At 37.6% G+C, this 27,004-nt stretch overlaps 1 protein-coding gene across 1 annotated transcript in view; it reads right to left on the reverse strand.

Moving 5' to 3' along the window:
* The window catches only part of dpp6a (dipeptidyl-peptidase 6a), a 935,015-nt gene that overhangs the window by 624,425 nt on the left and 283,586 nt on the right, over window positions 1–27,004 (reverse strand). The gene's annotated exons all lie outside the window — the stretch shown is intronic.

The following is a 27,004-nucleotide window of genomic DNA, read 5'->3' on the forward strand; positions in this document are numbered from 1 at the left end:
GCTCTGCATGAAAACACACAATTAAAAACAAAGTTACCAAAAGGTTTTGAAGTGGTGACAGTTTGGCAGAATTCAGTCATCTACTGTAATTTAGCAATTACCGGGCAACCAAAATAGCTTCATCTACTTATATGTATCCAAAATTGCAACTATGCAAAATTAGCATTAGACCCAAAATCCTAGTAAATACCAGGCTACTGTTCCCACCTGCCCCTTATAACACAGTTTATTTGAAACATCTGTAGCACAGATGAGATTATACATGGCCAATTGCTCATCCAGCCACTTTACTTTGTAAAACATTCATGCATTTAAAGTACATGCATTTTGACTAATGGTCTTTTAAGTACAAGACTAAATAAAGATTATTTTGCATTGCAGCTGTAACACCTAGTAAAAATGCTTCATAAGAAATAAAGAAAACACACCAAAAGATTCACTTGGACAGAAAACAATGGATAGAGATGAAAAGAATGTATCGCTTTTGAAATTCATGTCTAGCTGTAAACAAATAAGAAAGAAGGGGGAGTTGGCAGTATAGAGAGCAGTTTTCCATCAATATTGAGAGTAGGCTCCCGTATCTCTTAAAATAATCTGGAAAGAGCTGAGCCAATTAATATGATAAGCTGAAGAATCTTCAGCTCCTGTTGTTTTCTTCTTTAATGTGTGCAGTATCCTGTTGTAATTAAAGCCAAGCCTCATTTGTATATTAAATTATTTGTATACTAAATGCTTCCAGAATCCCAGAGTGCATTGCTGTGACAGAATCATGTTTTTTTTCCAAACAATGCATAAGGAATAAAAGCAATGTCCTTCAAATAGCAACCCAATTTTACTCTGCTGTGTACCTTATTACAGCTCCTTTAAACTCAATTTTTGAGAGATGTGTCACTCTGCATTACATTTTCTTTGACTGTAAGTGCTACCGCTGCATATAGATGCATAAAGATGTTTAACATTTAATGAAGTCTGCAAAGCGGTGTCAAAAGATCTGAAAGGATAGCTTGTGACATAAAGCTTGTTTAGCTCCAATAAAGCTCTGAGTCAATGCGAGGTCTTGGCTAAGACACACAACAGTACTTTTGTTCAGTTTATTCCAGCAAAACTTTTTTCCATTCAATGCAGTTTAGAAAACTGTGTTACTGTTCTTCTTACAGATTTTAGTTTGAACTGTAAACAGGACAGTCATACACTTTGGCTTTCATAGGTACCTCATAAAAACCAATGAGTTTTTAATTGGATTACTACTAATAAAAGAAAAATGTAAATTTCCTTTGACAGTAAAGCTGAGGTAAGGGAGAGGGTATGTGACATTAGGTAAATATATACAGAACCGTATGCTTGACTGACCTCTGATTTACTCATCACAATGAAATCCTTAAAATCAACAATACAGTATATTCTTGACTGGTGTGACCATTCTGGAGATGACCTTAAAGTAATAATATGCCATGAAGGTCATAAAAAGACACAGAAGGGTAAAGGTTAATAAAATGACAAAAAGACAGGGTAAAATAACAGAATAATAATTTAACGGACTAAACAACAAGTTCCTAATTTTCAAAAAAGGCTGCCTATCCTACTTCCCTCTTTATGCCCTCTCTCTGTCTCTCACTTTCTCTGTTTTGGCCTCTTTTTTCCCTACCATGTATACTTTGATCCTCCTGGCTCCAAATCCAACCTCAAGTTACCTGTCCATTTTATGCAGCTGTGAGAGTCCAGTAATTATCTAACTGGCCTCTCTGTCACCATCTGTCTGTCTGATGGTTTCTTAAAGCATTCTCCACTATTGTTTTGTTCCTAGGGATGGCTCAATCCTGAACAATCACTAAATTGGAGCATACCACCCCCTATTGGTGGCCTTGTAAGTCCACCATTGTACATTAATAACTGACTCTTGTCTTGCATAACATAATTTATGTTTCAGCTGTAGCCTCTACCAGTACTTTCTTTCCAGTATTGTTATACAGTACCTCATCTCATCTCAACTTCTGAAACTACTTTTTCCTGGTGAGGGTCTCAGTGGCAGCAAGTCAGGCAGGTTAGCCCAGACAGATTCCAGCTCTTCTTGAAGAATTTCCAGATATTCCCAAGTCAGACAAAAGATATAATCCCTCCAGCATGTCCTGAGTCTACTGTAGGGTCTCTACCAAGTAGGACATGCCCGGATCAGATCTAGGGGGAGCAGCCCAGAGGGCATACTTACAACATTCCCAAACTACCTAAACTGGCTCCTATTAATCTTTAAGAGCAGTGACTTTGCTCTGAGGCTCTCCTGAATCACTGAGCTTCTCACTCTATCATGGAGTGTCAGCCTAGTTACCCTGTGAAGAAATGTAGCTTCTGCTATTTATACTTTTGATCTCATTCTTTCGGTCAACATCCACATCTCATGGGAATAGGTGAGGACAGGGATGTAGATTGACTGGTAAACCAAGGAACTCACTACCACAGACTGGTAAAGTGCCTGCTGCATGGTCTCCTTTACTCCAACATGCTTATCCCTTTTTTCATCACTCATGAATAATATACTGAGATAATTGAACTCCTCATTTAAGGGCAGTTGTTCCCCCTTCACCTGGAGAGTGACACTTGATAGCTAATTGCTCAAATGAGTACCAAATGTCACAGTCAGATGAGACAAAGACAACATCATCTGCAAAAAGCATTCATGCTACCTCTAGCATCCCCAACTGAACACCTAACTTCCTTGGCTGTATGTTAATATAATGTTCATTAAAACCATACCCTGAACCATCACCTTGAAATGGTGGTGTAGCCTGTGCACCTTAAGGATGCTCACAGCTAGGTGATCTGTAGCCTTGTGCTTCTGGTACGGTCTCTCTTGGCGAATAGGTTTGGGTTGAAAGCTCAGACATGGTTCACCCCTCATATCATCTCTCATGATAGTACAATTTATAAAACAGTGTACAAGATTACTGGGACTCACTCCTGGAGCCAGGCCTGGGGTGGTGTTCGCTGACAAGCACCTGGCAGTCAGGGAACCAAGTAGGGCTCATCCTGAAACTACAATGTGGAGCCATCTTCTGGGTTCACCACCTGCAAGATGACGGGTGAGGGTCTGTCCAATGTCAGTTTAGTTATAGGCATAGAAGGGCGACCTAGACAGACTAAACCATGGAAATATCCTAACCTATAAAGCACAATCTCTGTTTGTTCTTTATGCACAGCTTTGTTTTTCCACCCAGACTTCGAAATTGACACCCAGGTATTTCTCACCATAAGTCACCTTTTGGCCTTGCACTCCCTGGCATGATATGCTCTAGTGTGATCTACTGACAGAAAAACAGTGTCACACAGGCTATGCCAGTGGTGTGATGGTTAGCATGGTTACCTTACAGTCTAGAAATCCAGGATTGGTTCCAGTCCATTCCTTTAGTTTTTTTCTTTAATCAAGCATTTCCCACAGCCATTGTCTCCTGACCTATTTAGTGCAATTTGGGGTACTGTGAATCAGTAGGAGTAACAGTAGTTATGTACTAAATGCAACAGGGTGAAAGATGATGAGGTTTGTTAATATACAATTTGTAATTGCATTGTAATGTTCCACCTTAACACCTAAGCAATGCCATATAACTTAGATTCAGTGTTAGAATAGAGATAGACTAGAGATTACAGCAAGTATTATATTAATTTACCAGTTCCCATTCATATTTAAACTGGGTGAAAAGGAATATTTTATTAATTTAAAAGTTGATTTATTATATACCTGTATTGGAACCTCACATATTTCCAATTAATAAGAACTCTACTTTGCAGCTTGTCTGGTTTCCATTGGGGCTGATAGCTGTGGCAGTTTATCTCATTTGGTTTCAAATGAAGACAATTCAATTTTTAAATCCACCTCAGCAAGATTACATTCATTTGAATGTAAAAGGTTTATGGTTTATTACATAGAACAAGGGACTTTTACTGACATAACAACACAGTTGTTAGCACTTGTCACACATGTGTGTTTGGGAAACAGTTTACGGGTCAAATAGATGCAGTTATCCGCCGAACCAGGGGCTGGCACTGCCCTCTAACTCTTTTTCTTCTTTCCTGGCAGAAGAACTGAAGAAACCACACAGTAACATTACTTCCGGTTCCAACCCTCAAGATCCCACCTCTTCATGACATCACTTCTGGTTCCAACTCTCCCACTTCTTCATAATGTCACTTCCACTTCCAGAACGCCTTTCACCCATGACATCACTTCCTGCAAATCTACTATATACCACCTTCATTTCCTCTTTTGTCAGTTCCGATTTGAACTCTGTCTGTGAAGACGTCATTTCCTTTTCTTGTACTACAGTATATGGGGAATCCCCTCAAACCTTTGACAGTATTTGTATCCTTATTTTACACACTGTTTCATAATATTTCAGGGAACATGTTAATGTACAAATCTCCTGGTATTGCAATTTCCATCCACATTCCAAAGGTTTGCATGATTAGTTATATAATAATTCCAAATTTAACCTGTGTGGATGTCACTGAAATGGATCAGCATGGGGATAGACTACTACTCCAACCATCCTTGTAATAGAAAAGGTAGGTTTAAAAAATGGAATATAGGATGATCAATAACATGTATCATCTTCAAGTAGAATCATTCAGTAGTCTCAAACCATAAAGAAGCTCTTCAAGAAGAGAAAACATTTTTATCGGTTCAGTGTAAAACTTTGTGACTTTTCTCCACACCTCCCCACAATTAGCGAAGAATAATAAAACGTTAATCTAAACAATTACTAAAAAGCTTTTACTTTGCCATGTCCTTCAGTTTTGATCCACCATTGACTTTAATTGATTTTCCATTGCATTGAGAATAGTTTGTTTGTTCACAACCCAAACAAATTCCTGTCTGAAGGCACCATTCACATACTTTGAATGTACTTAATGAAAAACCTTGAAATAAAGAAAGAATGTAAATGTTATATTTTTGTACAACTTCTACACATTTTGAACACTGTGATGCAATTCAGGTAGATATATAACAATTCCAAATTTAACCTGTGTGGATGTCACTGAAATGGATCAACATGCCATCCAGGGTACTTTCATGTCCCATGGCTGATGTTACTGGGATAGGTTACTACTCCTACCATCCTTGTAATAGAAAAGGTAGGTTTAAAAAATGGAAAATAGGATGATCAATAACATGTATTATATTCAAGTAGAATCATTCAGTAGTCTCAAACCATAAAGAAGCTCTACAAGAAGAGGAAACATTTTCAAATTTTCAAAACTCACGATGTATAAAGTGATTATTATCACAGATAGAGAGACAGGTTCATTAATAGCAGCGATCTCACAAAGTCCTTTGACTTTAGCTTCTTTTACTATTTGTCAATTATGCAGTAAGCAGAACCATGAGAATGAAAAGTTAACTGTGAAATTACAGAAAAAAAGATGAAAAGAAATCCATATGCTAAGGCTACATCCACACTACTATGTTTTCATTAAAAAAAAAACAAATTTTAATCATTAACAATCTCCATCCATATTGGTGTTTTCGCATCATTTACAAAATTACTATAGCTCCATCCCCACTAAAACAACCAAAACTGCATATCATGTAGACATTCACTTACATTGGAAATGCGCTTATCAGCAGAAAGTTCCTTGAAGGAGTGGTAACTCCTCTGGCCATAGGAATTATCCCAAAACAGTAGTGATTGGTACATATTTTGCCTTTTGCACATGTAAGCAATGTTCAAACTGTACAAAACACAATTTACTTGCATAAATGTATGCAACATAACAAGAGCCATGGAAAGCAACACTTCTATGCCTGCTATGTTGCAATATACTGTAGTTTTCTTCTATGAAGGGTGAGCAGTCAGGGAATGAGACATGGTAAAGAGCAGGATCCAATCAGGGAAGGGACACATAATAAGCACATACCTATCAGAGTGTGGTTAGAATCTGCCTTTTCAAAAGTCTGCGTTTTCACCCTTCCACATTACAACACTGAGGCTGTGTTTTCAGAAGTATACAGTTCTGGTGAGTGTCTTCAAAAGTCTGTTTTGTGGGGAGTTGAAAACGCCAGGGTAGTGTTGACAAAAGGTGAAAACTGAGACTAATGTCCATGTTTTTAAATGAAAACATGGTAGTGTGAACGGGGCATAACAGTTTAAGAGATTTTGAGAACAGCCATTGTGCAATTTTTGTCAGCTTCTTCACTCCTTTATTATTTGAAGTGAAGCACAGCATTAGCAGTACAATGTTTACTATGTGTCTCTGAGCTATAAGCACCTGGGTTCAATTTGCACCCCATTCAGTATCTTCAATCCTGTTCCCGGGTTACTTCTTCCCTGGTTCTCCAAAAGACAAGCATATGAAGTTTAGGGTTAAGGGTTAGGCTTAGGGTTAGCTGATAAGGAGCGTATGTGAGTGTGCCATATCACAGAATGGTGTTTCATCGGTCTGGTGCCTTGGGCTGCCAGAATAGTCTTTAGTTTCCCAAGTTGCTAAAATTGAAAAACTGGCTTCAGAAAACAAACAGATGTATGAGATTTCTGATATGAAGTCACTGAACCTACACCTGAAAACAAATATATTACACAGAATGCTAAAATTTTAATAATCATGCAGCAATGAGTTGTCAAATGTTCAGTTATCTTTATTTAATACAGACTATATAAACCTTTTCAATTTAACCTTCCATTTTCCATAAATCATTTTTCCTGGCTCGGGTTATTACCTTCTCTGAAGTGATACATTTCTGCTACAATTGCATTTTCAAGTCTTGTGCTTTTCAGCGAAATGAATAATTCCTCGGGCTGCTGCACTCACATCATCGATATTTAAATGATGGCCCAAATTGTCATTTGGTCAACTGTAGTAAAGCTTCCTGTCCTGCTCACAAAGGTGCTAATTTACTCAGTGGCATTAACCAAGACAACTATTGTGCTGCCTTTTTCATGGGAGACAATTATGACTTTCTTGTTAATGAAGTTCCTGTTGTCACTGGTCACTGTCTAAATAATCGCTTTTTTTGCTTTTTCATTTTCATTCTTTATCTTTGAGACACACTGAAAACACATTCTTTTTACATACATTGTTAATCTCACAGGGAAAATGATATTTTCGCATGACCTTTGGGTTTCAGAGCACAGGTTCAGCCATTGTATAGTACCCCTGGAGCAATTTTCAGGTTAAGGGCATTACGTCTCCTGTTTACTTTTAGAACATTATTTAAAGTTTCTGTGTTTTGTTTTGACAGTAAGCAAGTGCAAAGTAGGCACAGTGCATTTAGCAATGTGAACATACAGTATATAAATCTGATCATCATTACAATGCTATCAATAGGATAAGGTGTTCTAATCTAATAAAAACAGTGATAGACAGCACCTACTATTTATAAATTAATCAAACTCAAAATGCAAATCTGTTGGTTAAACAAGGTAAGCATAACCCTAATGTTGCCTAACTGCACATCCATCCATCCATTATCCAACCCGCTGAATCCAAACACAGGGTCACGGGGGTCTGCTGGAGCCAATCCCAGCCAACACAGGGCACAAGGCAGGAACCAATCCTGGGCAGGGTGCCAGCCCACCGCAGCCTAACTGCACAAAAAACTTAAATGAATTATTTGTCTATTCAATTACTAACATTGGTCTGAAAGGGTCTTTTCCACTCCTCTACAATGAATATCAGCGATGTAATGTTTGAGGTTCTTCCTACAGATACCTTCATGCCATATGAGAAGGTCCTCGCTGCAGCATATGGAATGGGCCGCGCCTAAACCTGGATAGAGTTAAAAGTTTAACTCCGTCTGTAATTCACAGATGTCACACGTTTGGGTCCTGCTAAGTTCCATGCAAGACAGGATAGATGTGACCTGTGCACAAATAATGAAAACTGCACATTTATATAACTTGGCATAGAAGACAGTCATCATTGTTTTAGCCAACCATCCCACAATCCTAATTCTTAACCACAGTATAACCACAGAGTTGCTATAGCTTGACGACTGTCACTACCAGCATGTAGAATGGGGTGTGACGCCTGGGCATTATGGCTGTAATTGAATATTGAACTTGACCCGTGTTTAGCATGCCCCAGTCTGCAAGGTGCAGAAAGGGGGACTTGCCCACATAGTATTTTAATGGGGATACCAAAAGAATTCATTTTTGCTTTATGCCATTACAGATTTTTTAAAAACTTTTGAAATGTGCTACTTCATGATTGAATTTTGGTTCACCTTTAGCTTATTGACATTCTGGATTGGAATTCTTGATTGATTCAATGACAGCCAAACAGCCAAAACCCATTAATGTTCCCACCACTACGCTTTACAGCTGTAACGAGGTTCTTTTATTCAAATTCAGTTTTTGACTTCTGCCAAATGTGAAGTCTAACACTCCAACAACACAAGTTCAGCCCTGACCCTTTTACCCCAAACACATTATTTCAGATTTTAGTTGTGCATTCATGTTCATTTTTAAGTGCAAACTCTATTTCTTTATGACTTTCCATGCATATATGTATAACTCTCTCCATTTTTTTGTCAAGAGGCTCAACATGTGATGTGTGACACAGAGCATCACAGCAGCCACCTTCCTTATGGCTGAATGTTGTGTCAGAGTATACTTGAGGATGTTTGTTGTAAATAAAAGAAATACACTGCATATTTGCATAGAACAAAGAGCTTCAGATTTTGAAGAGTGGATTTTTTTATTGACTTTGAGACTGGGTTTGCTTGTCAGTTGATCTTTCCCCTTTAGCGTTTTGAACCTTATGAAGCTAACACTGACTGTTATCTTCAGTTTGCCATGGATAATCTCCAGCACTCTATTTCTTGCTCTGTATCAGTTTGTATGGAAACATCAAAACAGTCACAACAAAACAGCATGATGTCTCCCACCTTTGTGCAAATATTCTTCCTATTGCTTCGATAGCCATTTGCAACTAATACATACAATTTAAGGAAAGAGTAAATGAGGTATGTACCAACTTTGCTGGTATAGGAAACTTCAATCTTATTGATTATTGAATGTGTTTGTTCAATTATGTCACTTTATTATAGTAATAACATATAGACAGAACTCTTTACAAGGTGCATTTATCACACCAATCACTTGAGCTTTTCAATCAAAATGTTTTCTTATCTAGGGTCTAGTGAATATTATTATTATAATATATAATAATAATATAATATATAATATTATAGTGAATATGTGAATTTCCCCTTGGGATTAATAAAGTATCTATCTATCTATCTATCTATCTATCTATCTATCTATCTATCTATCTATCTATCTATCTATCTATCTATCTATCTATCTATCTATCTATCTATCTATCTATCTATCTATCTATCTATCTAGTGGATGAGGACACCTATTAATGGTTAGTAATAGTCACCTCAACCACTGCTGCAGTGGTCTTTTCTGATGGAAAGTGTTGCCTCTTGTAACTGACATAACAGCCTAGCGTAATGGCAGCATATGAGGTCAGTTATTGTAGTAGGATACTTTAACTGCCCAGAAAAAAAGTGTAAATTTGCTGTAGGGAGGCAGTGATTTTACCAAAAAAAATCTCCCAGTGAAACTTTGAAATGTGTCTGTCTAATATTAAATGATCTTCCTATGAAGATACTATTGAGAATGGATGTGGCAGGAAGCCAATGATATTTTTAATTACTTAGAAGTAAACACTCTGCGTATAATGTCTTCAGAGAGGTTTGAGCTGTAGAGGAACAACTAATTAGAGTTTCTCTGTGTAGTAAGTGTCACCATGGCCCTACTTGTGCTGAATTACCACTCTGGATACTTTTCATTAAGAAAGTACCTGCGTAGTCTCAAAGATAATTACTATTCCTTAGCTTAAAACAGCAAACACATAAAAGGCACTAAAATGGACATGCTAGAAAACATTTACTATTGCAGGAATCAAAATATATATTTGCATTATTCTAGTCAAATTTTATTCTCACATCCACTTATGCGATTTAAACGTCATGAATTTCCAACCCAAATAATAGCAAATTAAAGCTAATTTTCAATAATATAACATTACTGCTAAGAAGATTGTGTGTATTATCATGAAATGTGTGAATGTTTATTGGGTGCAGTTACTGTCGATCTTGAAGATTAACACACATACACGCACACACATACACACTCAAACACATAGAGATCCTATGTAGACAACGTTTCGAGTGGTGCCTGTCAGTGATATTTTCATAACGAAAACGACAACTAGAATGAAAAATATTGTTTTTCTTTTTACAAGAACGAGAACTGAAATTAAGGCAAACATCCATCCATCCATCCATTATCCAACCGGCTATATCCTAACTACAGGGTCACGGGGGTCTGCTGGAGCCAATCCCAGCCAACACAGGGCGCAAGGCAGGAAACAAACCCGGGCAGAGGCGCCAGCCCACCGCAGGGCGTGCACACACACACTAAGCACACACTAGGGCGTAATTTAGAATCACCAATGCACCTAACCTGCATGTCTTTGGACTGTGGGAGGCAACCGGAGTACCTGGAGGAAACCCATGTAGACACAGGGAGAACATGCAAACTCCACGCAGGGAGGACCCGGGAAGCAAACCTAACTCCTCTGCGAGTAAGGCAAACATCCATCCATCCATTTTCCAACCCGCTGAATCCGAACACAGGGTCACGGGGGTCTGCTGAAGCCAATCCCAGCCAACACAGGGCACAAGGCAGGAACCAATCCCGGGCAGGGTGTCAACCCACCGCAGGACACACACAAACACACCCACCCAAACACCAAGCATACACTAGGGCCAATTTAGAATCACCAATCCACCTAACCAGCATGTCTTTGGACTGTGGGAGGAAACTGGAGCACCCTGAGAAAACCCATGCAGACACGGGGAGAACTTGCAAACTCCATGCAGGGAGGACCCCGGGAAGCAAACCCAGGTCCCCAGGTCTCCCAACTACGAGGCAGCAGTGCTACCCACTGCGCCACCGTGCCGCCTAAGGCAAACATAGAAACTAAAACTAAATAAAAATAAAAATTATATGTGAACGAACTAAAATGAGAATGAAAATTGAGTAAAAATGAAGAAAACAGCAATAGCATTTTCGTTCAATCCGGTTCAGGCGCCCTGAGTGTTCAGTTACGTTGCGCTGTTCACTATGTGGTGATCTTGTACCTTGGGCTTACTATAGTCACGTGGCGCAACTTCTGTAAAGGACCGTTTGTTTGTTCAGCACATTTAGTTCTTCGGGTTGAAGCAGTAAGCACATGTGGTTGCCGATGGCGAGTTTTGCACAGTTGTTTGTGGGTAAAAAGCAAAATAAGTAACATGTGGAAATACTTTAATTACAGCATAAATGATAATAAAAGCAAATGTAGCATGCGAGAAGAAGAAAAGAGTCTCGGAGTTTTAGTGCAGGACCAACTGGATCAGTACTCAGTGGAAGTCCAGCACTTCTCTGGCACATGACTGCACTTCAGTACAGGGACGTGAGATCGGGGGAGGCATGAAAATTAAAAAAAACCAAAAAACTAATAATGATAACATAAAATAAATTTGTCCACTGCTCTGTGCTATAAATTTGTTTTCTGTATGATTCCAATAATTTTTCTTTTTTTTTACCGTCATAAGCGCTGAATTTGTGCATTTCCTGATCAAATACAAGGAAGAAACGGGAGGTACAGTAGCGACGAGCGGAGCCTCAGCCCGGATGCTTGCATTTGTCGCGTGCCTGTTGCTGCCTCTCTGTGTGTCACCAATATACTGTCTGCAGACACGTTTATTATACACCCTGACTTTCCACAGTCTGGCTAATACAGTATCTTTAATGAATTTGTGTGACATATCTAGTCTTGCTGATCGGACATAAAACCGCAGTGAAAAGGCACAAGGTGAGGAAGACAATACCGTGCCACACTGGAGGGGGTGGATGTGAACCCAACAGGTGCTCGTTGCTGCTGTTCTTCTACGCAGACAAGCCAATAAGTTAGCGAAATCAGAAAGTCAAGCGCACTGCAGGGGGCCGTTTATTTTTATTTTTTCTTCCAACTTCAAAATGGAAGATTAAGACTTTCAAAGCTAAAGGAAAACAAGGAGGACTTTTACAAGAAAGTGACGGAGATTTTCTTGGAGAAGGATAGGCGCATGAACTTCATTTACAAATAAAGGTAAGACCATAAAAGGTTTTCAATTTTATAAAAAATGGGATCAGGCTAAGAAAAAAAATCCAATATTTAAAGACTAAATTTTGACCTTAAATAAAATATTCGTTTGCTTTTCTTGTTATCCTTTTGTTGAGCAGTCTGTATTAAAATTGATTAAAGCATAAGAATTAAAATCTTTTAAAAACAACTAAATATTTCAATTAAGGTTGAAATTGAAATCTGTTGTTTTGTACACCACTCTATACTTTCATTTGTATTGACTGAGTATAAATTGTGAAATTGCAACTCGTAAATTTAGAACACATGGAGGGTGCAGAGCAAATGTGCTCTCTCCGCTCTCTCTCGCCGCTATAAATGTAACATTCTTTCTTCGACAAATATGTGTGTAAAAATTCTGATGAGATATTAAACATAACCAGTAGTCAATGTGCATGCTGCCAATCAAATAGTGAATAAGATATGGGTTCATATATTTGTAAATCTGATTGTGAAGAAGTCAGTGCCTCACAAACCTCACTGCACGTCACTGCTTCAATACTGGCAGCAGAAATCGTCAACATTCAGTTTCTGCTGGTGCCCCTCATAGTGCTGAGGACCTTGTCTGTGCACCTGCATTACAGGCGCTCGTCAAGTGAATATTTTCACTGTGTGACTATCTATGCAATGGATGTCGTTGCAGCATGAACAAATCTCTCAAAATGCGTGCTTGCATTTAACAGCAACGTGCTTGCACAGACTGGTTTCTTGGGTTGAAACATTTGATCTTGGTGACTGTACTCATTAGGCAACTTAATCTGTTTGCTCATTGATAGTCAAGTTGTGTTTAATGGCATTATTAACCGTGAGTTTATTTTGTTTACTGAAACATAACTTGCATTGACATATGTGTAGGCCAGCATTTGTGGTCTTGCAACAGAAAAAAAAAACTAAAATTGTACTAATATTATATAAAAAGCCCAGAACTAAATAAAATAAAAACTAAAATTTTAAACACAGAACTAAATAAAAATAAAAAATTTTGACTTCACTGAAAACTAGAACGAAATAAAAATAATAATTACTTTTATAAAATAAAATAAAAACTAAAACTAAAATTAATATCAGAACTGAAATATCACTGGACTGCCTGTCACTCAGCACTATTCTGTATAAGATTCTCTATATAGAGATTCACTATCACCGGATCTTACAAACAAGTGGGTGTCGTTGTGACACACTTTAAAGCACAACTCATTTGGTTATATGTTACTTACTAACCAAATTATGTCTTGCTTTTACCTGTCAGACACATGCGATTGGGAGGCAGCTAGAGGACCTGAATAATAGTAGTACCACACCAGACTGGGGGGTGGCAAGCTGCACTGACTTTCTCTCTCAATCCTCTGCAGACCATCCACGGGAAGTCCGGTACCGGCGCCACTGATGATGTCACTTCTGGTCCCAAAGACGTCACTTTTGGATCAGTCACTACCGACGATGTCACTCTTGTTCCCGATGACATTACTTCTGGTTCTGGTCCAGATGATGTCGCTTCCTGTCCCAGCCTTTAAAGCCACCATATTTTCCCTCTCAGTTCAGTTCTGTTTTGGACTCAAACCTGTAAACATCTCTTCAAAATCACCCAGTTGCAGCCAGGGTACAATAAACGGGTGGCTGTCGCAAACCTTTTCAATGTCTTCGATCTGTTATTGTGACATACCGTTGTTCAAATTGTTGAGGAGTGACCTCAACAGCCTCGATAAACCCTGGGAATACGAGAGTCGCTATCTAACTCACACTTGGTGCACAGTTATGATTTCAGTCACTATAGATAAAGGACAAAGTTTAGAAAATATAAAAGCAATGTGGTATTTATTAAAGTATAACAACACCAAATAGAAGAAAACATAATAGAAAGTAAAATAGTAAAAGCCTGGATATAAACAGTCTTGGAAAAGCTCACTGAAAATTAGAAGTGTCAAGGGGTGAATGTTCTGGGGGGGCTTTGGTTTAGTGATCAGTGTTTTTGTAACGTCTAGATCAGATGATCTCATGTCTCTTGATCTGTGACATTGCCCTTCCGTTGTTGTTTTTCTTCCTTTTTTGGTCAGACGAGCCATATTTTCAGTTAAAATGCACACGTCGGTTTTCGGGACATGTGACATTGCACAACTTTGATTGGCTAACTTGTCCTGATGACGAATGAGTCTGATCAAAGTGTTTGATCTTATTAATACCTCCGCACTTCTTTCTTTCCCCAGCTATAACTTATTTGGTAATTCCTAGTCTTATGGCATCCATCTGTTCACAGGTTATAAAATAATTAAAACAGGTTCTCTGGTATGTACTTATTTCCCATTCCAAGGTAATAAAGTAATTGAAAATGAAACTGAGTGGAACAAATGCATACATTACTAATATAATACAAAGGGATGCTTGCAATGCCTGTAATTAAAGTCATATAAATGCAGTACATCCTCGCTGATTTGTAGCAAAACAAATAAAATTTAATATAAAGATTGTTGTTGAAAAATTGAACATTCTCTACACCAGAACATTATGCAATCAGGACTTGTATACTTTGCAAGTGATGTCCCTCTATGTTGGTACTTCTTGTTGTTAGCATGTGGGAAGTTTAAGTGAAGACACAAGAAGGATTCAGATGTAACCCAAGTCCAAACACAAGACTTCATACTGTAAATCGATTGCCAGTTTTAAGAGAGTTCACAAAATTTATGGTCAAGGAGCAAACTATAGTTGACACCACAAGTCCCAAAAAGTTTGCAAGTTTTTCATACTGCTTGGTTATCATCTATAATGTGGCTGTCATAATGTCACATGTCAACTAGCTTGCACATGACATGCCTAGAAGACCCCTAGCAACTGAATGTCCAAAATGGTGACACTCTTGGAGAGTCTTTTAATGGTTTGTGGAGTATTAAAACTACACAATTTAAAAAGCATTTTAATACTAATATTTCAGGCATTTTCACAATATCTCAGCTTTTTATTGTTTTTAGTAGATATATCTCCCAGTCTCTCAAACAATTTTTCTGGTTTTTAACTTTTAAGTAAATACTTCTTTGATTTTGCACATACAGTAGAGGTTTCCACTCATATTTAGTCAAAAGCAAAATTTGCAAAGGAAAAATGGCTTCTGTATAATAATAATACAAAAAATTATAGAGAATATAGAATAAAACATGTTGAGAAAAAGTATTTTTATTTTTTAATCATACGATGCTATACTGTTTTTCCTGACAGAGTATAATTTTCTGCACCTTTATGACAGTTAAGTAGTCCACATAAGGCTATAATTATCAATATTGTTAATTTAACAGTATAGTTAAAATATTCTCAGCACTGCCACTTTACAGATCCAGCACACTCGGTTCAAATCCAGCATCTGATTGTCTGTGTGGAGTCTGCATGCTCTCCCTGTGTCTCTCTTCCATTCTTCTGGGTACTCCACTCTTCCTCCCACTTTCTTAAAGCCTTGCAGGTTTGGTTAAATGGTTCCAGTGTGAGTGTGAATGTGTGCGAGTGAACAACTGAAATGGACTGGTACCCTGTCCAGGCCCTTTTCCTGCATTGTGCCCAGTACTGCCAGAATGGCCTCTAGCTCTCTGCTCTGCAGAATTGGAGTAAGCGGGTCTGAGAAACACTATGACTGTTATTAGTTTGAAAGTCAGCATAACATATTTCCTTTGAGATGACCATGAACTTTTTGCCAAAACCAAAAGTACGTTTCTGAAAAACAATAATAGAATTTAAATGCTAATTGTCACGGCTTTACGAAGGTGTCCTACAAAGTCCTCATTTTTCTGTTAGAGTTAGAGAATAGCAATGGGTATATCTAACGATGGTTTCCTTGAAAGTTATCAGATTCCATGGGCTTTGTTTCTTATCTTTTTGTGTGTTTTACTTATTTTCTTTTTCAGATTTAGGTTTAAAGGCAGCCAATCCATCATAAATATTGTAAAGAAATAACGATTACGATTGTCTCAGCCAATAATTGGCAGAGATCCATATATCAAAAAAAAAAAAGGTTTGAAACTGAATATGAATGTACTAAACTATCAAGATCAATTTCTTGAATTTTTGTATTGATTTCAGCACAAGGATATATTTAAGTCTGTTTATAGCAGGTAGTTCAACAAAGTTTCTTCTTATAAAGCGCACCTGAAACACAGAGCATTATACGGACTACGTCTTTGCAGAATTGCTGAATTCCGCAGTTGCTCCTGTTCCTGTCAAGAGCAACTACATCACATGGGTGACATTCAGGTACTGAAAGCAACCATCAGGTCTACATGGGTAGTTCAGGTAAAATTTTGAAGGCAATTTGAAAACATTAACATCTTTGGGTCAGATGCAAGAATGATCCTCTGAACCAAAACCACTTCAATACACTTAATATTGGACACAGCAATTTATGTCATAAGAACCAATACATTATTGCACTTCATATTTGGGTCCCCTGTCAACAAACACTGGAGGTGATCCTGTGAATGGTAAAGAATAAGGGCTTGGATAAACATGGAAAACCTGGAAAATGGATGGACCTTATAATTAGTTGGTGTGGACACTTGAGGGCGCTCTTGCCCCATTGTATCTTGGAGCAACTCTACCTGTCATTTTTTGTATAGAAACTTGCCTTCTGTCATATTCACTATCTATAGCATTTTTTTCATTTACATTGTGCTAAATATTTTAACAGAAGCATCAGTCTCTACCAGGTTCACCAATGCTTTGACCCAAACGTTTGTTATTTAAAAAATCAGACACACTAGGAATGGAAAATGTAAATGAATAATTGGATATTAAGGGTGTTCATATCCATATACATATTCAAAAGGGGTAACTCCTGTCATTGATTTGCATTGTAAGAAAAGACAATCATATAAAGGATTGAGGTTCCAGATGGTAAGCCCCGTTTGAGCTCATAAAAAGGAGATAATAAATTGCACGTGACTGTCCATAAATGAAGGTGGGTGGTGTTTTGGCTTTTTATTTAGTCATACTGGAAAAGGCGGAGCTTAATGCAGGAAGTGGAAGCTGGATCACATGTACTTCAGCCAATGGAGAGTGATAAGTGCTAGGTGACAATGCTCTCTTTTAATTTGGGATTGTATTACATACAACATCAGAGCCCTGAAGATGCCTCCGAAGTATACATGCTTGACAACATATATTCCTAGAGAACTTTTGGAAGAACGGCTTTCCAATTAGATTGGAAATGGTTGATGCTACATTTAATATTTTGTCCAATTCTAGATTTATCCTTTCCGTCTGCCTGTTAGCCTTAGAATTCTAAAAAGAAGTAAAATTTATTTAATTTCTAATTTTAAACATAAGCTTTCTCTAAGCAGGCATAAACAATCCCTGTAAATGAAACATTTCCCAAATGAAAACCTTTGGCAGTTCTTGCACAGTGGAAGGTTTTTCTTTTTATACACACAAAATGGATTGCTTCAAGAACTGCGCCAGCTACTGCTAAAGTGATAAGAATACTCCTTTGAAAGAGGAAGGTCAGTGATTGAAGTGTGTTGACAAGTTTTGTATGGTGGTAGTGACACTGGTTGAAAAAGACCAGCTAGACTACTATTTAAAGTGGTCTTTCTGGAGTAGATAGATAGATAGATAGATAGATAGATAGATAGATAGATAGATAGATAGATAGATAGATAGATAGATAGATAGATAGATAGATAGATAGATAGATAGATAGATAGATAGATAGATAGATAGATAGATAGATACTTTATTAACCCCCAAGGGGAAATTCACATGCTCCAGCAGCAGCATACTGATAAAAACAATATTAATTAAAGAGTGATAAAAATGCAGTGCAAGTTAAAAAATACAAGGTGAAGAGTGCAAGGCAGGTATAACAATCAATAACATTGTATAATGTTAACGTTTACCCCCCCCCCGGGTGGAATTGAAGAGTCGCATAGTGTGAGGTAGGAACGATCTCCTCAGTCTGTCAGTGGAGCAGGACAGTGACAGCAGTCTGTCGCTGAAGCTACTCCTCTGTCTGGAGATGATACTTGTCATATGCCTTGACATACGTAAAAGAACGGCACAAGAAACACCTGGCAACAGGCATCATTGCTAAAACATTACAAATTATATCACCCATAAGAAAAACAAAATAATAAGCAAAATTAGTAAGAAAATGACAAAAGAAAGCAACAACAACAACAAAAAATAATAATACGCAAGACCTGGAGAAGTACCTGAGTTATGGGATAGGAGAATGTCGCAGTGCCCTCAAAAGCAGAAATGGAAACATGAACCTTGGTTGGTGTGAATACTTGAGGAAAAGTAAAATAGGAAAATAATGTTATTCATGTATATAATCCAATTATTTTATTGAAAGAACTGGCAGAGTGTCATACAGGGAGAAGCAAAACATTTGTCTGTATAGCAGAGAGAAAAATTGGTAATATTAAGAATGATAAATATTTTGTAGGTTGTCTTTAATTTTAATTTTTAATCTAGTCCGCTCATCAGATAAGATTTCTGAATGCAGGTAGCCCTAGCTGAAATTTTAAATCAGTAATTTACTTTCCAGGCCAGCTAACCAGGGGAAATCAGGAGGTATGCCAGAAAATGCAGAGCCACAAGCAAGCTTGCGACTTAAATTACCTGTACACTCTTTCTTTCATATTTGTTTAAAACTAAATTTGTGCATCCTTTAAAAGTGGAAAAATGCTGAACAAAACAACAGAACTGGGTGATGGATTGTGCATGAGCTTTTTTATTGGTAAATGGTCTAAGAAGTGTCCAGGAGGTGTATCAGAAGCTACAGAGCCACAATAAGTGGAAGCCAGCATGCTGCAGGCCCACTCTCTGCCATCTTAATAATGATAATAATATTTTATTTACTGTATACAGCATCTTCCTATGCTGGAAGTGTGTCATAAATTTTGGAAAGAAAAACAGGGCACATACAACATTGGACACAAATAATATCTGCTGTCACACACGTGCGCGTGGGAGGCAGCTAACGGGCCCGAAGGAGATGTAATTCCATGCCAGACCAGGGGGTGGTAAGGTGCACTAAATCTTATCCCTTTTTCTCTGCAGACCAATTTCAGGAAATTCCACCTGACTCCGATGATGTCACTTCCAGTTCCGACCTCCAAAGACATCACTTCCGGTTCTGGCCCAGAAGACATCACTTGCAGCTCCGTCCCATGTTGACGTCACTTCCTCTGCTTCACCATAAAATCTACATTTTTGCATTATGAAAGACAGTTCCCTTTTGAACTCCAAAAGATTAGTTTTTCTTTACTTCAACAGCTAAAACATTTTTTGGCTTCTTTTTGTCTTTGTTGGTATGACTGCATAAATACTAAAAGATGATAAATACAGGATATAGAAAGCATTGAAACAGAATAAGCATCAATAAACCAGAATAATATACAAAAATACAAATACAAACAAAACCCTGAACAAATAATATAATTTGTGGTACAAATACAAATCTTGTTGGACATCTAAACAGAACGGCTAAACTGAAAGAAGGGTCAGAATGTCAGGGTAAGTTAAATGCCTTCATGAACATGACTGAGCTACTCAGTCCTGTAAGACGCAGGGAGCCAGTGAAGGAGGAGCAGAATGGGTGTTTGTAAGGACTCTTGCAGCAGAGTTCTGTACCAACTGGAGTTGTGATACAAGATTAGAAGGGGCACCTGCCAGTAGGGAGTCAATGGAGTAGTCAATGTGGGATGTTATAAAAACATGGACAAGTTTCCAGCATTGGAAAATAAAAGGAATGAGTGAACATGGGGTATGTTAGTAAGGTGGAAATAAGAATATTTTTTAATGTGATGAAGGATATCTGATGACATCATCACCAAGGGTGATTGAGGAGCTAATGTTCTTAAGTTGAGCTTTAGGGCCAATTAGCATGTCTTTGGTTTTGTTAAAGTGTATTTTTAAAGAGTTATATTCCATCCAGATTTTAATTTCACAGAGACAAGTTGTGAACTGCGAAAGCTCCGATGAACTTTCACTTTTAACACTGAAATAGATTTGAGTATCTTATGCATTAAAATGATAACCCATTCCATAGCTATGAATAATATGGCCAAAGGAAAGCATGTGGATACAGAAGAGCAGAGGGCTAAGGACTGAACCTTGTGGGACTCCTTGTGTGACTGGCGCTGATCTACCATCCTTAGGAGACCACTTTTCTCAGCGGATATATTCAGACAGGCCATTCTGTCTGCCATTCCAACCAAGGGCTTTGCTAGATCAAATCAGAACAAAGACCATGATGGACCAGTATTATTGTATTCAACACCCATATTTGTATTTTGTTCCTATTTTGGAAATATTATCTATAATACATAAATAAACGATAAACTTTTACTCTTGCCTTTTCTAGAACTCTATCGTTGTCTTAAGTCATAGATATAAAAGGCAGTGTAACATACAAGGGTGATAGCAGAGATTAGGGGGCATTTTGGGAAGAATAGTGTCACCTTAGGACCCTAACATGACAAAACAGTCTGACAGTATTGAAATAGCACAAGTCAAAATAGCAGTTTGCAAATAGGCAAAATTTATATTTTAATTAAAAGTGAAAAGGACAACAGCATTAGAAAAAAATCAACACTCCAAAAAAGTATGTGAAAAAGGACATGAATCCACCATTTGAAACACTAAACACAAGAAGAGTTTGAATTGCAGCTTTTGCAAAGACATCACATACAATATGGTTGAGAAACGAAACCACCTGAGTCCCTCCTTTTTATTCCTCCTGCCCATCCATCACATGATTGCTACATAACTATTTCCGTGTAGCACCAGACACAAAGAGCAGGGGCTAGGGGCAAATGGCAGGCAAAAGGAAATACTAGGAGCAGAGCCGCAGCCAGTTCTTGACACGTGTTTTATTATTATTATCTTGTTAATCTTATTTTATACATTTTGCAAATCCTTGTCAAGTTCACCTTGACAAGATTTCATTTTTTAGCTTTAATAAAAAAAATCTTTCCCTTTACGTAATTAAAGCCGGACAACATAAAGTTTATATTTTGAGTTTAAAACTAACTATTGTAATGATTAATACTTTCATTTTGTCCTTCAAGAGGATTCCTGCTGACATGGGCAAAGAAGAAATGCACTGAGGCAAGATTTTTGTGTCTTTTCATTAAACTCCCTTGTCTATTCCAACTCTCTTCACCACTAAATTATAAGTCCCCCAGCCAATAAAAAAACAATGCTTTCCATTATGTGAATTAGCTTTCAAATTACTCTCTAAATCATATTCTTGAATTATTTATGTCACCCATAAAGACTGACTTCTAATAAATTTTGTTTGCCACAAAAGTAAAAATGAAAAAAATTACTACAGAGATTTTCCCAAAAAAGGGTTGCTTGGTACTTTCGTTAAATGAACGGTACTATATCTACACAAATTTATTGTCAATACTGAGACCTTTAATGCAGCCACTTTTAATATAGCACATTGTTAAATATGATAGCTTTGACCTAGATTTCATATTATTGCCAAGTATTATTGTAATGGAGTCTATTGCTATGTTGGCACTTATGGTTATTGGGGTAGAAAGGCTAAATAAGAAATAGCATTGCTGTCTTTCTCTCACCCCATTTCCCCCATTTTGCCTCCCCAAGTGAGGTTAAATCAAGCCACTTTCCAACCATCCACTTTTGTTATGTTAATTTAATGTAATCTTCCTGAAGCCACATGGGATTGTAAAGTTAAGCTTTGTGACTGACAAAGTGTCAACAACATAGACATAAATTGCACTGGTCAGAAATGATGAAATATATGCATTTTTGTTATTTTATTGATTTTATAATTTAATATTAAGTAGGTAACATTATCGTGTACGCCATTCTATACATTTTTTTAAATTTTGTGTTTGTGGTTTTCTTGCACTCCACCATTTTATAAATCCAATCATTATTTTGTTCAGCATGTGATGTACATGACCTGTACAAAGTCAAAGGTAGTGCCTGAAATTTCTAAATATAAAGGGAAGAGTTTGCAAGTGATTTGTGCTACAAACAAAATAATAGAACAATCTAGAAGAGAACAGGCCATTCAGCCCAACATAGTTTGCCGAACCTATCCACTTAATTCTTCTAAAATATCATCAGGTCTAGTTTTGAAAGTCCCTAAAGTTCTACTATCAACCACACTATTTGGTAGCTTATTCCAAGTGTCTGTGGTTCTCTGTGTGAAGAAAAACTTCCTAATGTTTGTGTGAAATTTACCCTTAACAAGTTTCCAACTGTGTCGCCGTGTTCTAGCTGAACTCATCTCTGTCTCAATCCACTGTACTAATTCTCTTCCTAATTTTAACACTTCAGTCATGTCTTCTCTTAATTTTCATTTGCTTAAAATGAAAAGGCTCAGCTCATTTAATTTTTCTTCATAATTCATCCCCTGTAGTCCTAGATTCAGCATACTGCTCTGGACTTTTTCCAGTGCTGCTATGTCCTTTTTCTAGCCTGGAGACCAAAATTGTACACAGTATTCCAGATGAGGCATCACCAGTGCATTATAAAGTTTCAACATAACCTCTTTGGACTTGTACTCTACTCATCGTGCTATATAACCTACAATAAATTAAGTTTCTAGTTCTGATGGAGGGTGGAGTGAACCGTACTGAGGGGTAACCTCAAAAATGGTCTTAAACTGTGATAATTCAGATGACAATTTTTTTCTACTTCAAGTTTATTTTCATTTCAGTTCAATTATTTTTGCACAGCTCTCTTCACTGAGTGCAGGCTTAAATACACAGTAAAACAAAGCAATTTCAAATTGATTTACACTGAATGATTCTAAGGATATATTTTCTTTAATATTATCACTGAGATATGATGGGTTGACAATAGAGAAGGGGAAAACAAAAACTCCTATCTGCAGTATCCATGGACAGAATAAACTTTTGGGGGTCCAAGGTGATTTACAATCCAAAGTCATAGACAAAGTCACGCAGTCATAGTTCTGAAGTGAACTGGCCACCCATCCCCTTGTGGAAAAAGTGTTAAGTGCTGTCTGGTGACCCTCTTATCTCAACTCTTGGTGTATTTGCCTTTGTAACACCTTGACAGTTCTTGTGAAACTTCCTTAAAAGAAAGAGTAACAAAAGGTCTCTAATCGGGAACTCTTTAGTTGAATGTCTCATCAGTTAAGACAGTGATATACATTATAAAAATAAAGAATACAAATTTTATGATGCAATTTTTTTTTTTTTTATATATAGGTGGCGCAGTGGGTAGCGCTGCTGCCTCACAGTTAGGAGACCCGGGTTTGTTTCCCGGGTCCTCCCTGTGTGGAGTTTGCATGTTCTCCTCGTGTCTGTGTGGGTTTCCTCCAGGTACTCCGGTTTCCTCTCACAGTCCAAAGACATGCAGGTTAGGTGCATTGGTGATTCTAAATTGTCCCTAGTGCATGCTTGGTGTGTGGGTGTGTGTGCCCTGCGGTGGGCTTCCTGCCTTGTGCCCTGTGTTGGCTGGAATTGGCTCCAACAGACCCCCGTGACACTGTAGTTAGGATATAGCAGGTTGGATAATGGATGGGTGGATTTTTTTATATAATTTGTTACTTTCTTTTTGATAAGCTTGATAAAATATCATCCATCCATCCATCCATCCATTTTCCAACCCGCTGAATCCGAACACAGGGTCACGGGGGTCTGCTGGAGCCAATCCCAGCCAACACAGGGCACAAGGCAGGGAACCAATCCCGGGCAGGGTGCCAACCCACTGCAGGACACACACAAACACACCCCCACACCAAGCACACACTAGGGCCAATTCAGAATCGCCAATCCACCTAACCTGCATGTCTTTGGACTGTGGGAGGAAACCGGAGCGCCCGGAGGAAACCCACGCAGACACGGGGAGAACATGCAAACTCCACGCAGGGAGGACCCGGGAAGCGAACCCGGGTCCCCAGGTCTCCCAACTGCGAGGCAGCAGCGCTACCCACTGCGCCACCGTGCCGCCTGATAAAATATCATCTTTATAAAATACTAAGCTAACATGTCAAATTTTTTGAAAGAAAATATTTACTTGTGGCTTAAGAAATATTCAGGCAAAAGTATGGAAGGCAATTTGCCAAATTCAGATTTTCTTTATTTTTATTTTGAGCATTTCAAGAATTGAGTTATGATGCAGCGAATATTGTATATGATTCTACACTCCGTTTTATGTTAATTTCTGGATGCCCTGCTTTGTCACATTAAGGAAGAATAGAAAGAAGAAAAAACATCCAAATGTGTATTTCCAAGTTTTCATGGGATGCTTTGGAGAAAGGTACTTATGAATACAGACAAGAGTTCAATTATTCCACCAAAATCAGTTCATTTTCACAGATATACTGTATGACAAGATGAAACAGAACATACATAATATTTTGAATAATTTAATCAGACCATCCGCCTAACCTTTAGCTGAATATGATTCTGAAACAGACAATGAAGCCACTGAACTTTTGTCCTAAACAGATTAAAAATAATGTCACATTATGCACATTCTAGTTGTTGGGTATTTCAGATTTGCCAATTTGTTACTGATCTTGTTACTGATCTTGTCACTGGACCCTGTCAATTTAAACAACTAAAAGTCACTGGTCATCATGTTTAGTGATTATGTGCTGAACTTCTAGCACAGTTGTGCTTGCCTTCATTTACGACAGCCAATAGCATACTGCCTGACAGAACTGCCACTGTACAAATGGTTAACAGGTATAACAACACAATCTCAGCTGTTTTTCTTGTTTTTTTTTTCATTCTGTCATGGGATATAAAACAAGAGACATTAGACAGTTGAGCTTCGCTTTAAGTTCCAAAATGCGCACATTCCTTACTCCTTAACAATGCATTATATGCACTCTACTTCCTGATGAGCATTCATTGTTTGTCAGCTCTCCTGCACACAGAGCGCACCCTTATAACAAAAGACAAGATCAAACCAAACTGTCATATTACGTGACCGATTTTTACATGAGTGTGCTGCTGACTGCCTCCAATTTGAAATTGCTGGAAAAGCTGTATTATGTGACATGACGATCTGTGTTTTGAACGAATTGGTAACTATGTGTAGAAAACCTTATCAGTTAATAAAGTAGCAAGGTACTTCGAGGGTAAGTACAGACAATCACTATAGCATAAAACACCCGTTTTTTGTAAGATAAAGGTACAAATAAAGAAAAATGTGGAAACACAAAAAAACTAAAATTAAAGAAAAGGGGAAAACAACCAAAAAAGACCCTATAACCGAGATTAGCGTTTTCTCATTATTTTACCTTTTCAGTTTGCAGCCAGCCTCTCACAAAGAGGTTAAACATAGAAAACAGAAAGAGCCCACTTTTGACATGTGTATTATTTTTTAAACAATGCTTTATTGTATTCACATTTTCTTTTCAGATGAAAAAACTTTTTAAAAAGTTGTGGCAACATAGGAGTACACCATGTAGCACTTTCATCATATCTCTTATTCAGTTAGTACATACGTGGGTTCAGTAAGTGCGTAGTTTAAACACTCTCTTCTCATCCATGTCAGTTACCTCATGGCTTTCTGGTTTTCTCCCACAGTCTGAAGAAAATAATTAGATTAAATTACAACTCTATTCTAGCTCGCTGTGAGTAAATATGTGTGTGTCACTGAGGGCTACAATAGGCTGTTAGTGCTTCCGGATGAAGCTCCTGCCTTGCTTGCGTTGCTGCAGAACTGTCTATTATTTTACCTTGAGCATACAGTGAAAACATGGGTTTAGAAAATTAATTTATGTTCAAGAATGAATGCTTCTTTGATTAAATCAATCACCATTCCAGAACTCATTCTGTACAATTTATACAAAGATACACATTTATATATACTGAAAGTACTTTACAGGACTTGCTCAAATCATACAAAGCACCAATACTGGGAATTGAACTCACCAGGTTTCAAGTCAAACCTTTTGTCAAGGCAGAAGGAGTAAGAGCAGTTTTCTAATACCTGGGCAGTCATCACATTATTAAGCAGCCTAATGGATTTGCTAAAATATAAACTCTAATAGTGCACAAGGCATAGGAGATGACTGGAGTCAAATTCTCCTTACAGAGCAGAAAGAGCATTCTGAGTACTTTACAACACCCTGACATTCTGCATAGAAAATGAAATGGTAACTTTCCACTGTTATGACTCATGCCTAAGACCTCGAAAAGGGCAGAAGAATCATAAAAGAGGTATGAAATAAATACTCAAAAAAGTTACTAAACAGATAAAGCCAAAAAATAGATCAGGGAACCACCAGATCTCCTGGCCTACATTAACACATGTTTTATATTTAATCTAATTTATCAGATTAAATGATGAAAAATCCACAAATACAAAAAGATCTCCAAAAATATAACATTTAAAATACGTTGTAATATAGATTGTTTATTCTTAAGAATAAATTAATTCTGATTGGGAGCAGACTTAAATTATTTTTATAAGGATTACTTTATTATCATCTCTTAACATCATCATTTCTCTATTTATATGATAGAATGTCAATAGAGTGATGCTTCTGGGTCATATTATCCCATAGTGGATAAAAAAACCAATCTTGCATGGACAGTGGAACTCAGTTTCTTGTCATAAACACTCAAAAAATACAAAATCGCAAACTAAATACTCAATACAAAATAAGCAAAACAAAAGACCACTAAACCAGCAGAAAGAACTAAGAACAAGAGCAAAGAGTTAAGAACCAAGAAAACAAAACAAAAATGGTCAAAATGCCTTACAAAATGCACAAAAAGCTAGGAAGCATAAAAGGAAGACTAAAAGCACAACTAAATTAACTAGTAAATGCCACAGGAAGGAACTGTGGCAATCAGGTGGTTCAAATTGGGAACTTCAGGTT

The sequence above is a fragment of the Erpetoichthys calabaricus genome, chromosome 6 (genome assembly GCF_900747795.2).
Source record: "Erpetoichthys calabaricus chromosome 6, fErpCal1.3, whole genome shotgun sequence".
Taxonomy (NCBI): Eukaryota; Metazoa; Chordata; class Cladistia; order Polypteriformes; family Polypteridae; genus Erpetoichthys; species Erpetoichthys calabaricus.